The following is a 13,721-nucleotide window of genomic DNA, read 5'->3' as shown; positions in this document are numbered from 1 at the left end:
GATCGCCACCGACCTCTTCCTAAAGAGTTCGGCCAAATTGCCATAAAGGCCCAAGCAGGCCCAAACAAAGGAACAAAGCCCACTCTAAAGGCGGCTAAGCCCTAAAAGATAAGGCGGTTCCCCTAAAAGATAAGATAAAGTAACTAACTTATCTTAAAGGACACCCTGTACTACTATAAATACACTGGAGCACCCAGGTATAACTCATACTCTGATTCTACACAAAAAACCTGCTTAAAGCCCGTGCTAACTTAAGCATCGGAGTCTCTTGTAGGTACCACCACCCTCCGGTGATCAAGGATCAGCAGCATCGCCAGATCCAGCAAGTTGGACACAGTAGGTAACCCTCGGAACAACTAGGTAAAGAGAAAAAAAAAATCTTGGTCACATGTTCCTTATGAATAACTAACTGTGCCACATGTGAGTCAACATAGTTTTGGTGGACACCAAACTTGTTTTTCATCAAATAGTTCGTGTGAAATTTTGATTTTTGTCACTGTTAGTTTATTCATCACAAAGAACATTTTATTTTCTATTTTTTTACATCATTTTCAAAGATGATGCAAGACATGGTTTATCTTTTCATGAACTTGACCCTTAGAACAAATTTGACTTTCTTAAAATTTCTAGCACATGTAGAACACCAAACTTAATGTTTGGCTATATACTCCAAGAAGGTAAAGGAGTATATATCCTAAGATGGCTATGTGATCCTCATGCTTAGAAAGTCATTTTAGAGTGCCCTGAGGCACACCAAACTTAGAAATCAGACATATACTTCAATATCTTCAATATGCTATATGCAACTGTCAAATTTATCCATAAGGACTCATATTCATGCTAGAATGACCAATGATTATTGATATTAAGGTATTAAAAGCAAGAATACTAAATCATGGGCTGCCTCCCATGGAGCGCTCTTTTATTGTCACTAGCTTGACATTAGTTCTCTGTTAAGGTGGTTGATGATCATAATGCCTCAGCCTGTCCCCTCTTACTGTGAGCCTTCTTCCTGTATTCTGATGAACAATTTCTGCATGCTCCAATGAGAGTATTTTGCTCACAGTGTAATAATCGTCAGAATGTGGAACTGTGTTCAACTGTTGGTAGATCAACTTTACTTTGTTTCCCTCTGAGAGCCCTTCAGTTGGGATTTTCTTGTTTCTCCACCCTTTGGGAATCTTTTTCTTGCTCCTCTTCCCTTTCTTTGGTGACCCTTCTTTCTTGGCAGCGAGCTTTATATTTGGAGCCTTTCTTTTGGCATTCAAACTCGTAACTTCTGTTTGTAACCCTTCCTCAGCTTTCTTATCCCCATGCCCCTTTTTTTTCTTCAATGTCTTCCCTTCTTACCAAAGGTGAGTTGAAGAGTGATTCCTTGGGCTTTTCCTTCCAGTTCAAGTCTTCTTCCTCAATCCTCATGCAATCTTTGTTTTCAGCAGGATGCTGTATCTCCTTAAAGACATTGAGAATTTTTTGCTCATTATGTGCCCTTAATATCATTTCTCCTTTCTCTACATCTATGATGGCCTTTGCTGTGGCTAGAAAAGGTCTTCCCAATATGATGGAATCATTTCCTTCTCCATCTAAATCTAGGATCACAAAATCTGCTAGAAATATGAACTTTTCTACCTTAACTAGGAGATTCTCTACCACTCCACTGGGTTTGATAAGTGACCTATCGGCTAGTTGCAAAGACATTCTTGTAGGCTTCACCTCTTCTATGGATAGCCTTCTCATCATGGAGAGTGGCATTAAGTTGATGCTTGAGCCTAAGTCACACAATGCCTTATCAATTGACATGCTGCCAATGGTACATGATAGAAAGAAGCTTCCAGGATCCTTAAGTTTTGGTGGTAGGCCTTTCTGAATCATAGCACTGCACTCTTGGGTTAAGATCACAGTTTTTTTTCATCCAAGCTTCTCTTCTTGTTGATGAGTTCCTTTAGAAATTTTGCATACAAGGGCATTTGCTCCAGTGCTTTAGCAAGGAGGAGATTAATTTCCAGCTTCTTAAAGACCTCTAGAAACTTGGGAAATTGTTGATCCTTGAGCTCTCTTTGCAACCTTTGAGGATATGGTAGAGGAGGAATGTAAGGTTTCACTTCCTTCCTCTTCTCTTATGGTTGCTCCACCATGATTTGTTTTCCCTTCTTTGAAGCTTGTGATTCCTCCTCCTTCTTCTTGGAACTCTCTTGATCTTTTTCCTTTGCTGCCACTTCTTCTTTGCTATTAGCCTTGTCATTCTCCAATGTTCTTCCACTCCTGAGTTGAATTACTTTACATTCTTCTTTGGGGTTGGGAATGGTGTCACTTGGTAGTGCATTGGTTGGTCTTTCAGCAGCTGTTTGCTTGGACAATTGTCCAATTTGTCTCTCCAGGTTTCTCAGTGAGGCTTCATGGTTCTTGTTGGCCAATTCTTGATGCTTTATCATTTTCTCCATCATCATCTCCAAGTTGAAAATTCTTTGAGACTCTTGGGGTGGTTGCTGAGTGTGAGATGTAGATGGTGAATGAAAGTTGTGGTGGTTAGCTGTTGGGTTAGTTGGTGGATAGAAAGTGGATGTAGGGTGGTTATTTTGTGGTTTTCTGTATGAATTTTGGTTAGTGTTTTGATGGTTTTGGTGGTTTGTGTTGCGGGAATTATTTTGGTTGGAGTTTCTCTGCCAAGGCTGCTGGTTCTGGTTCTCTCCCCACTTCAAGTTGGGGTGGTTCCTCCAACATGAGTTGTGAGTGTCTCCATAAAAATCATTCTCTCTAGCTCCTTGATTGTGCACATATTGCACTTGTTCAGGCTGCTGCTCCTCATAGCTTTCCTCTTATTGTCCTCACACAACTGGTGGTTGATTAGTTGTGCTCACTACTGCAAGTTGTAGTCCATCCATCCTCTTTGACATCATTTCTATTTGCTGTTGAAGCTGTTGATGCATAATCTTGTTTTGAGCCAAGATTGTGTCAACACCTTCAAGCTCAAATACGCCTCTCTTGGGAGCTGCTTGTCTTTCAGAGGAGTAAAAATACTCATTGTTGGCCACCATATCTATGAGATTATGTGCTTCTTGAGCTGTCTTCATCATTTGCAAAGATCCTTCTGAGGAGTAATCCAAAGCTTTCCTTGAACTTAAGGACAAACTCTCAGAAATTCTGGAGCTCAACCCACTCATTAAACATTCCCTCTGGACACCACCTAATCAGAGCTTTATACCTCTCCTAGGCTTCGTATAATGATTCTCCTTCTTGCTGCCTAAAAGTCTGCACATCAGTTTTTAATTTGATGACTCTTTGAGGGGGGTAAAATTTGGCTAGGAACTTGCTGACTAGATCATCCCAATTGGTGATGCTCTCTTTTGGGAAGGTTTCTAACCAATGTGTGGCTTTGTCTCTCAGTGAAAATGGGAATAACAAAAGCTTATAGATGTTAGGGTGGACTCCATTGGTTTTGACAGTGTCAAAAATTCTTAGAAACACAGAGAGGTGTTGGTTTGGATCTTCAGCAGCACTCCCTCCATATTGGCAGTTGTTCTGAACCAATGTGATAAGTTGAGGTTTGAGTTTGAAGTTGTTAGCATGGACATTGGGGGTTAGGATACTGCTACCACAATTCCTTGGGTTGGGGATAGTATAGGAAGCTAAAACTCTTCTCTGAGGCTGACCATTATTGTTAGCCACCTCCTCTTGTGGATTTTGGAGATTGTCCTCCATTTCCTGGTCTTCTTCTTCTGTTTCCTCTTCTCCTATTACTCCCTTCCCTCTTGCTTCTCTTCTCAATCTCAAAAATATTCTCTCTGGTTCAGAATCAAAGGAGGCGGATGCACCTCTTCTTCCTCCTAGCATACAACACAAACACTTCAAAGAAACAAAAACAGAACACTCTGTAGCTAGAGTGAAGTTAAGGTTAGCAAAAACAAAATCTCAAATAGTTAGTGTGCTTAGCAAAAACAAAAGAAAATGCTTAATCTAGATTATCACCTACTTAATCATTGTCAATCTAATCAATCCCCGGCAATGGCGCCAAAAACTTGATGGGTGAAAAATCGATTCCACACAAACTAACCGGCAAGTGAACCGGGTTGCATCAAGTAGTAATAACTCATAGGAGTGAGGTTTATCCCACAGGGATTGAAGGATTAAGCAATTTTAGTATAGTGATGAATTTAGTCAATCTAACAAATGATAATTTGAGTGAAACTTGATAAACAAAAGGTAAATAGCAAGAAATTTAGGTGCTGGAAGTAAGTTAGCAGAAACTTAAATGACAAGAAAGGTAAATTGCTGAAGTTTAAAATGCAAGAAATCCAAAAGAGCTGAAACTTAAATTGCAAAAAACTTAAATGGCTGAATCTTAAAGTGCAAGGAAGTAAAACTGCAGAATCTAAATTGAAGGGAAACTTAAATTGCTGGAATTGTAAAAGGAATTGGATGCAGGAAATCAAACAGCAAGACAAATCAATTGAAAAGCGAAATCAGAGAAGTCTATAATGAAGAAAATCAGAAGAAAGTGATTTATCAGGGATTGGAGATACCATAATCCAACATGAATCAATTGAGTCTCAACTCCTTTCTCAATCATATGAGTAGATCTATGGCGGATTGAAATTGATTGGATCCCAATTCCTTGGCAATCCATTCTTTCTAATCACAATCAATCTTGCCAATTCCTTCATCTAATTGTCATGAGAAGAGTTAGAGCACATTTCTCTCTTCCATAAGCCACACTAACTCTCAAGATCTCAATTCCTCCCGAATGGTGTTGATCAAGAGAGTAGTGAATGATAGAGCTCCAATTCTAATGCAAGTGATTCCCCTTCCGAGGCTCACACAAGCATTCACTGAATTAAATCCCCTTCCGAAGAAGATAATTCACAATCAAAATAGAAGATACCCAATAGCTACAAAATTGAATTGAGAAGAAGTAGAATTTCATTGATTCATTGAAATTACAATAGAGCTCCTCCCCCTAATGAATTTGGGGTTTAGTTCATCATAGCTCAAGTAAAACCAGAAGTTAGAAAATTACAGAGAAGTGCTAAAAAAAATTGCAGAAGGAAAAATACAATTTCAGATCTAACTAACTCTCTACTCTGAAATTTCCTACTGACTCCTCTCTCTAAATCAAATTCTTCTCTATTTATACACTTTCTAATTCAGCCTTTGGATTCTTGGATTGGGCCTCTTGATCTTTATTGAGGTTGATTGGACTGGCTCTAAATGCAGCTTGGAAGAGAAGTGTGCCAATTATGCATTTTTGGAGTCAAAGTTTGAGTCAACGTTTTTGGGCCAACGTTGAGATAAATGTCCTCTTGGAGAAATCAATTCTGGTTGCTGTCATCAATGTTTGACTCAACTTTGGAATGCCAACGTTCGCATATCGATGTGTACATGTGGCTTACGCATACGTGTAGATGGTGTATTTTACCATTCTACGCATAAGCGTGACCTACGCTTTTGCGCGTTTAGGGTCAAAATACTCATTCACGCGTGCGCGTACCATACGTGTGCGCGTGGATGCAAATCCCGAAATTCCAGTTTTTGAAAGCCTTGCGAAGACGTTGGACCCAGTGTTTGAGTGGCAACGCTTCCTCAAACGTTGCTCTATCCACGCGTGCGCGTCATCTACGCGTGCGCGTGGATTGTCAGAAATTGGGCTCATGCGTACGCGTTGCATGTGCGTGTGCGTCGATACGCTTTTTCAAAATCAGAATTTTTGAACTCAGATCGTGCACGTTGGCTACAACGTTGGACTGGCAACGTTCCCTTAAACGTTGCTCTATCCACGCGTGCGCGTAACCTACACGTGCGCGTGGATTGTCAGAATTGCAAATCCACGCGTGTGCGCATAACACGCGTACGCGTCGCCATATTTTTTCCATTTTCCAGAAAGCATTTTACATTAATAACGTTGGGGGTAACGTTGGCTTGCCAACGTTCCCTCCATCGTGGGCACCAGCTTTTGCATTTGCCTCCAACGTTTGAGGTAACGTTGGTGGACCATCTTGGCCACCAACGTTACTTCTTCTGCTTTGCTTCTCCCCTGCTTTTTCCTCTTCTTTCTTGCTTCTTTCTTGCCTCATTTTCTCCTGCAATCAATCAAACAAATTGCCTCAAAGTTTGTTATAATCACAAGGTGTTTGCATCATTCATAACATCCATTAAAAGTAGCTCAAAACCTTATGAAAAAGCACAATAACAACCATGTTTACTTGACTTAGGAGATGCATGAATTTCCAATCCATTTGCTTACTTCTTGCTCAAGAAAGTGCATAAAATCTAATAAAAACTAGTGAAAAATGCTTGTGAAACTAGCATAAGATGAGTTGTCAACAGGGACAGATCTAGGAATCTAAGAGTGGAAAGGCCAAAAATTAAAATATCGTATAATTAAATATAATATTATATATTTAATAATAGATATAATTATAATTAATTTTTTAATTGAAAGATTAATAAATACTTGTCAAATAAAAGAATTATCCCAATCTTTATAATTTTTTCATAATTTTTATGGTTTTATATCTAATAAAATATAAAATTATCTATTTTAAAATATTTTGTTAATTAATTTACTTTATTAAGTATTTATGTGACAGTGAATTATATTTTTATATTTCATATCATTAAAAAATATGACATAAAATAATATAAATTAATTACACTAACAATTTTGTTATGTGAATTTAAAATGTATTAAAGTATTTTTATATAATAATAGAGGTAAAAATTAATAGAAAAATAAAAAAAACAACTAAAAAAAATTAGAAAAATAACAATATCATTATAAATAATATTAAAGTATTTTTTATATGATTATAGATGCTAAAATTAATTTTAAAAAAGAAATGTAAAAAAACTATAAATCAAATAAAAAAATATAAATAATATAAATGTTTAATTATTCTATCAGTCCCTATAGTTTCACTGAATTTTCAATTAGGTCCCTATACTTTTTTTCTTTTCGATTGAGTTCCTATACCATATCAGATTTTGTAATTAAGTCCCTACCATGACAAAAATGATAGAATTAACAGAATATTCTGTTAAACAAACCGAATATGCCTAACACTTTACTGAATATTCTGTATAATTTAATAGAACATTCCAATAATTTCAAAATTTTTGTCACGGTAGGGACTTACTTACAAAATCTGATATAGTATAAGAACCTAATTGAAAAGAAAAAAAGTATAGGGACCTAATTAAAAGTCGGTAATATTATAGGGACCAACAGAGTAATTAAACCTAATATAAATGCATGTAGAGAAATTTAAACCCTAATACATAAAGAATATCAACTCTTTTTATTATCAATACACTATTAAATTTTACTCTATATAATGTATCTATTATAATAGTATATGAGTTTAAAATTTGTTTTGGGGGGGGGGGGAAGACCACTACTTACCTCCCCTTGAGTCCGTCCCTACTTCTGAGCATACTCCATGGTCTTCCTAGGGATGGGCCTCTCAATGGGGATGAGGGTGTCGTGGTCAATTTGCACCCTAGTAGCCTCACAGAGGCGATAAATTAGATGTGGAAATGCCAGCCTGGCGTGGGTGGAGGCATTGGAAGCAATGCTATATATCTCCTGTGGAATGACTCACTCTACCTTCACCTCCTTCTCGAGCATGATACAGTGAATCATCACTGCTTGGTCCATATTCACCTCAGAGCAGTTGCTCATTGGGATGATAGAGCATTGAATGAACTCCAACCATCTCCTAGCAACCGGTTTCAGATCATGTCAGCCCAACTGTCTAAGCTGCCCCTCAGAATTGAGCCTCCACTAGGCTCCCGGAAGGCATATGTCTGCAAGTATTTGCTCAGGTCTCTGGTCCCTGTTGACCCTCTTAGTGTAGGACTCATCATCATCTCCTATCTGTGGTAAGTGGAGTATCTTTCGCACCCTCTGCAGACCAAACTCGAGAATCTGACATCTCACCATCGTCCTCCAGTTCTTGGGGTTGGGATTTATGCCCTTCACATGCTTGTAAGTTACCAAAGCATTAGCATAAAACTCTTGGACCATGAGTTCACCCACCTTAGTGACTGGGTTACACAATATGCGCCAGCCCCTCCTCTGAATCTCAACTTGAATCTTTGGATACTCGTCCGGTTTTAGATCAAACCGAACCTTCAGAATCACTTTCTTCCACCCGGTAATCTCATGAAAATGCTCCTCATGGACCTTGGAGCTAAACCTGTGTGAGTCAAATGGACCAGCCACTGGGACATTCTCCTTCTTATTCCTAGAGGAAGACTCTCCGGTCTTGGGTGCCATAGAAAATAGTGAAAGAGAAAAAGTGGCTGGACCACACCAAAATTAGAAAGTTGCTCGTCCTCGAGCCAAAAAAAAAAAGAGAATAAAGAGAAAGAGAAAATAGAAGGTGGTAAAAGAAAAGAAAGAAAAAATTGGTGGAAGGTAAGGGATAATAGTGGGGATAGGAAATTAAAATTGGGAAGGGAGATGTGAAAAAAGAAAGAAAAAGGAGGTGGGATTGGTAGTGGGAAAGAAAGGTAGGAAGGGTAGTGGAATATTTGATGTTTTGGTGAAAGGGTGGGGTAAAAGAAGTGATTTATAGAAGGGGGGAAGGTTCGGTGGGTTAAGGAAGGGTTGGGGGTTTAAAAAATTGAATGGCAGTTATTGTGGGGGTTGGTGGAGTTATGGTGGGTTAATGGGGAATGAAGGAAAAGTAAATGGTGAGAAGGGGGTTGGGTAACGGTAATAGGGGAAGGGGTATGGGGGAATGGAAGGGAGAGATGAAAGGCGTGGTAAGAAAACTGACTAGGGAGGGGGAATCGTGGGTGGGTGATAGAGAATAAAAGTTGGTCTAGAATTTCTCAAAACAATTTCGTTGCAAGCATAGTCCAAACCAACAATTAACCCTCAATCAAAGTTTAATTTGTTTGTCACTTAAGCAAACCCAATAAAAATCGAGAGTATTTAAACCTCGGGTCGTGTCTCAAGGAATTACAGGGAAGTGTGCATATTATTGGTTATGGGTGTATATTTTTGGGGTTTTGGGTTTGATAGACAAGAAAATGTAAATAACAATAAAACAAGATAACAACTAAGAAAGGTCTTTGATGAGCGGATAATTTATACGCTTTTTTGCATTGTTTTTAGTATGTTTTTAGTAGGATCTAGTTACTTTTAGGGATGTTTTTATTAGTTTTTATGTTAAATTCACATTTCTGGACTTTACTATGAGTTTGTGTGTTTTTCTGTGATTTCAGGTATTTTCTGGCTGAAATTGAGGGACTTGAGCAAAAATCAGATTCAGAGGTTGAAGAAGGACTGCTGATGCTGTTGGATTCTGACCTCTCTGCACTCAAAGTGGATTTTTTGGAGCTACAAAAATCAAAATGGCGCGCTTCCGATTGCATTGGAAAGTAGACATCCAGGGCTTTCCAGCAATATATAATAGTCTATACTTTGGCCGAGTTTAGATGACGCAAATGGGCGTTGAACGCCAGTTCTATGCTGCAGTCTGGAGTTAAACGCCAGAAACACGTTACAAACCAGAGTTGAACGCCAAAAACACATTATAACTTGGCGTTCAACTCCAGAAGAAGCCTCTGCACGTGTAAACTTTAAGCTCAGCCCAAGCACACACCAAGTGGGCCCTGGAAGTGGATTTATGCATCAATTACTTATTTCTGTAAACCCTAGTAACTAGTTTAGTATAAATAGAACTTTTTACTAGTCTTTTAGACATCTTATGATTTTTTAGTTCATCTTTGGATCATATTGATCACGTTTGGGGGTTGGCCATTCGGCCATGCCTGAACCTTCATCACTTATGTAATTTCAACGGTAGAGTTTCTATACTCCATAGATTAAGGTGTGGAGCTCTGCTGTTCCTCATGAATTAATGCAAAGTACTACTGTTTTTCTATTCAATTCAACTTATGTGATGAACGTGACAATCATCATCATTCCCCCACGAACGCGTGCCTGACAACCACTTCTGTTCTACCTTAGATTGAATGAATATCTCTTGGATCTCTTAATCAGAATCTTCGTGGTATAAGCTAGATTGATGGCGGCATTCATGAGAGTCCGGAAAGTCTAAACCTTGTCTGTGGTATTCCGAGTAGGATTCAGGGATTGAATGACTGTGACGAGCTTCAAACTCGCGAGTGCTGGGCGTAGTGACAAACGCAAAAGGATAGTAAATCCTATTCCAGTATGATCGGGAACCTCAGATGATTAGCCGTGCTGTGACAGAGCATTTGGACCTTTTTCACAAGAGGATGGGATGTAGCCATTGACAACGGTGATGCCCTTACATAAAGTTTGCCATGGAAAGGGGTAAGACTGATTGGATGAAGACAGCGGGAAAGCAGAGATTCAGAGGAACGAAAGCATCTCTATACGCTTATCTGAAATTCTCACCAATGAATTACATAAGTATTTCTATCTTTATTTTCTGTTTATTTATTATTATTATTCGAAAACTCCATAACTATTTGATATCTACCTGACTGAGATTAACAAGGTGACCATAGCTTGCTTCATACCAACAATCTCCGTGGGATCGACCCTTACTCACGTAAGGTTTTATTACTTGGACGACCCAGTGCACTTGCTGGTTAGTTGTGCGAAGTTGTGAAGTTATGTTTGGACCATGGTATTGTGCACCAGTTGTTGGCGCCATTGCCAGGGAGAGAATGAACAAATTTTACAACCTCAGAGTAACAATTTTGCATACCAAGTTTTTGACACCGTTGCCGGGGATTGTTTTGAGTTTGGACAACTGACGGTTCATCTTGTTGCTCAGATTAGGTAATTTTCTATTTGTTTTATTTTCAAAAAAGTTTCAAAAATCTTCAAAAATTTCTCCTTTATTTTCGAAAAAAATAAAAATTCTTTTCAAAAATTTTTATAATGTTCTTTAGAATTTTTAAGAATGAATTCTAGAGTTTCATGAAGCATGTGATGCCTGGCTGGCTGTAAAGCCATGTCTAAATTCTTTTGGACTGGGGCTTCCAACCCAACATTATCAAGAGCAAGTTAGTTGTTGCTAATCTATCAGCTGCTGTATGCTTGATTTGTCACTTAAAGCTTGGCTGGCCATTGACCATGTCTAGTGTTTTGGACCGAAGCTTTCACAAAAGCTTGGCTGGCTAGTGAGCCATGTCTAATTCCTGGACTGAAGCTTTAGACTAAGAGTACAAGATTCCTGGAATTCATATTAAAAATTTTGGAATCCTTATTTTCCTTTTTCAAATTAATTTTCAAAAAATCCAAAAAAAATTTAGAAAATCATAAGAATCAAAAATATTTTGTGTTTGTTGTTTGAGTCTTGAGTCAGATCTTAAGTTTGGTGTCAATTGCATATTCATTTTGCGTTTTTCGAAAAATCATGCATTCATAGTGTTCTTCATGATCTTCAAGTTGTTCTTGGTTGATCTTCATATTTTCTTGTTTTGTGCCTTTTCTTGTTTTTCATGTGCATTTTTGCATTCATAGTATCTGAACATGAAAGATTTCTAAGTTTAGTGTCTTGCATGTTTTCTTTGCATATAAAAATTTTCAAAAATATGTTCTTGATGTTCATCATGATCTTCAAAGTGTTCTTGGTGTTCATCTTGACATTCATAGCATTCTTGCATGCATTCATTGTTTTGATCCAAAATTTTCATGCATTGAGTCTTTTTCATGTTTTTCTCTTTCATCATTAAAAATTCAAAAATAAAAAAAATATCTTTCCTTTTTCTTCTCATAAATTCAAAAATTTGAGTTGACTTTTTCAAAACTTTTTAAAAAATCTAATTGTTTCTTATGAGTCAAATCAAATTTTCAATTTAAAAATCTTATCTTTTTCAAAATCTTTTTCAAAAATCAAATCTTTTTCATTTTTCTTATTTATTTTCGAAATTTTAAGTCAAAAATATTTTTCTTAATTTTATATCATAATTTTCGAAAATATCATCAACAATTAATGTTTTGATTCAAAAATTTCAAGTTTGTTACTTACTTGTTAAGAAAGATTCAAACTTTAAGTTCTAGAATCATATCTTGTGATTTCTTGTGAATCAAGTCATTAATTGTGATTTTAAAAATCAAATCTTTTTCAAAACTAATTTCAATCATATCTTTTCAAAATTATTTTTCTATCTTACCTTTTTCAAAATCATATCTTTTTAATCATACCTTTTCATATCATATCTTTTTCAAATATCTTTTCTAACTTCTTAACTTCTTATCTTTTCAAAATTGATTTTCAAATCTTTTTCAACTAACTAATTGACTTTTTGTTTGTTTCTTATCTTTTTCAAAACTACCTAACTAACTCTCTCTCTCTAATTTTCGAAAATCTCTTCCCTCTTTTTCAAAAATTCTTTTTAATTAACTAATTGTTTCAATTTTTAATTTTAATTTGATTTCATTCCTAATTTTCGAAAATCACTAACCTCTTTTCAAAATTTTATTTTCGAAAATCCTCATTTTCTCTCATCTCCTTCTATTTATTTATTCATCTACTAACACTTCATCTCACCCAAATTCGAACCCCCTCTTCCATCTGTGTTTGAATTTTCTCTTCTTTCCTTCTTTACATTACATTCTTTTCTTCTTCTACTCACACAGGGGAACCTCTATACCTGGGTAAAAAGGATCTCTATTATTATTATTTTTTTGTTCCCTCTTTTTCATATGAGCAGGAGCAAGGACAAGAACATTCTTGTTGAAGCAGATCCTGAACCTGAAAGAACTCTAAAAAGGAAACTAAGAGAAGTTAAAATACAATAATCCAGAGACAACCTTACAGGAATTTTCGAACAAGAAGAGGAGATGGCAGCCAAAAATAATAATAATGCAAGGAGGATGCTTGGTGACTTTACTGCACCTAATTCCAATTTACATGGAAGAAGCATCTCCATTCCTGCCATTGGAGCAAACAATTTTGAGCTGAAACCTCAATTAGTTTCTCTGATGCAGCAGAACTGCAAGTTTCATGGACTTCCATCTGAAGATCCTTTTCAGTTCTTAACTGAATTTTTGCAGATCTGTGATACTGTTAAGACCAATGGGGTTGACCCCGAGGTCTACAGGCTTATGCTTTTCCCGTTTGCTGTAAGAGACAGAGCTAGAGTGTGGTTGGATTCTCAACCCAATGATAGCCTGAACTCTTGGGATAAGCTGGTTACGGCTTTCTTAGCCAAGTTCTTTCCTCCTCAAAAGCTGAGCAAGCTTAGAGTGGATGTTCAAACCTTCAGACAGAAAGAAGGTGAATCCCTCTATGAAGCTTGGGAGAGATACAAGGAACTGACCAAAAAGTGTCCTTCTGACATGCTTTCAGAATGGACCATCCTGGATATATTCTATGATGGTCTGTCTGAATTAGCTAAAATGTCATTGGATACTTCTGCAGGTGAATCCATTCACCTAAAGAAAACGCCTGCAGAAGCTCAAGAACTCATTGACATGGTTGCTAATAACCAGTTCATGTACACTTCTGAGAGGAATCCTGTGAGTAATGGGATGCCTCAAAAGAAGGGAGTTCTTGAAATTGATACTCTGAATGCCATATTGGCTCAGAATAAAATATTGACTCAGCAAGTCAATATGATTTCTCAGAGTCTGAATGGAATGCAAGCTGCATCCAACAGTACTCAAGAGGCATCTTCTGAAGAAGAAGCTTATGATCCTGAAAACCTTTCAATAGCAGAGGTGAATTACATGGGTGAACCATATGGAAACACCTATAATCCCTCATGGAGAA

The 13,721-nt window shown here is 37.3% G+C and overlaps 1 non-coding gene across 1 annotated transcript; it reads right to left on the bottom strand.

Annotated features, from left to right (window-relative positions):
• Window positions 1–13,186: 13,186 nt before the first annotated feature.
• Window positions 13,187–13,294, bottom strand: LOC112725804 (small nucleolar RNA R71). Its single transcript, XR_003164887.1, has one exon. It is a non-coding gene; the product is annotated as a small nucleolar RNA R71 (small nucleolar RNA).
• Window positions 13,295–13,721: the final 427 nt, after the last annotated feature.

The sequence above is a fragment of the Arachis hypogaea genome, chromosome 11, assembly GCF_003086295.3.
Source record: "Arachis hypogaea cultivar Tifrunner chromosome 11, arahy.Tifrunner.gnm2.J5K5, whole genome shotgun sequence".
Lineage (NCBI taxonomy): Eukaryota > Viridiplantae > Streptophyta > Magnoliopsida > Fabales > Fabaceae > Arachis > Arachis hypogaea.
The sequence above is the reverse complement of the archived record's forward strand: the minus strand, read 5'-3'. Positions and strand labels throughout refer to the sequence as shown.